Raw genomic sequence first — 1,409 nt, forward strand, 5'->3', positions numbered from 1 at the left:
ATATATATATATATATATATAAATTACGAAATATGCTGTCAATATGCACGAGCCTACCAACTTGACTTCAACCGAGGGGAATTTCATTGAAAGATTTAAGATCCATTAAACTGATCTGTGCCCGGGGCAACACTGTGTTATAATCTGGCCCTGAGTACAGTTCATAATTTTACTGACCATCTACCGACCATAATTTTTGTAAACCATTTGACTTTTTAAACATACGACTTATATTCATATTTATTTGATCAATAAACTCACAATTAAAGCCAACAAAAACAGTGTAAACACATTATAAATGAGTTAACAAGAGTTAACTCAGTAAGGAGTAAGCAGAAGCCATTGCTTATTACACCACTTCTCACAATTTTAAAATTTACGTCTATTCAGTCTCTACTTTTTTGTAGAGACATATAGCGCTATATGAAATGGGGTGTGTTGAAGTTAATGTGCACTTTGCTAGCACTGTGATGCGCGCAACAAAGCAAACAGGTAAATATAAATTCAGACATTCAATGACAGTTAACAAGTTTGTGAATATTTTGAATAAAAAAAGGAAAAACTAAATAAAAGTGACATCTGTCATACAGCGTTTTTGTGGCTGCGGCGTATCGTGTCAAGCGTGACACATTGACATAGAAACAAGGTGAAATAAAACTTATTTTGGCAGCGATTAATCGTGATTCATCGATTTTACAGCCCTAATAGAAAGTGTCAGAATAATTTAATGTAAATACCCTCAAATCCTCAACACACATCTGCATGACATAAAGCAGTTGTTGCTGTCACATCATCCACTCATCTTATTCTACTGCAAAATTCTACATTGCAAAATTACATCAAAACTTTGGAAAGAATGTAGTGAAGATTAAAACAACATTCACTTCAATTTTCTGAAAGGACACTTTAAGATTTGATTTTAATTTCGTTCATACAGGCCACAGGAATAAATGGGGGAGGATGTTGAGACATTCATACAGTCTTACCGCAGTATCTCCAGTTTACAGGGAGTAGTTTTCAGTAGATCAGAGAGCAGATTCAGTCCTGACGCTCTAAATTTATTCATTGACAGATCTAGTTCTCTCAGGTGTGAGGGGTTTGATCTCAGAGCTGAAGCCAGAGCAGCACAACCTTCATCTGTGACTCCACAATCACTCAACCTGTAGAGAACAATGACACTCTTCAGTCTCTCAGTTCTGGATGTACAGCTCAGATAAGCAGGAACTTTACAATCAGAAAGAGAGACTTAATCCACAGCATGATTAACAGCTCCAGTCTAAGGTTCAGACCCACTTCTACATGGTGCTTGAGGGGGTTCAATATCAGTCTGAATATTTCAATTTCTTTATGTGAGTACCACAAACAGACCTTGAAGGAGCAGAGGATATATCACGATTGGAGGACAAAAG

General features: G+C 36.5%; 1 pseudogene; it reads right to left on the reverse strand.

The window, feature by feature from the left end:
• The window catches only part of LOC107755937 (uncharacterized), a 49,279-nt pseudogene that overhangs the window by 11,680 nt on the left and 36,190 nt on the right, over nt 1–1,409 (reverse strand).

This window comes from Sinocyclocheilus rhinocerous, unplaced genomic scaffold (assembly GCF_001515625.1).
Source record: "Sinocyclocheilus rhinocerous isolate Xijiao unplaced genomic scaffold, SAMN03320098_v1.1 scaffold1463, whole genome shotgun sequence".
NCBI classification, from domain to species: domain Eukaryota; kingdom Metazoa; phylum Chordata; class Actinopteri; order Cypriniformes; family Cyprinidae; genus Sinocyclocheilus; species Sinocyclocheilus rhinocerous.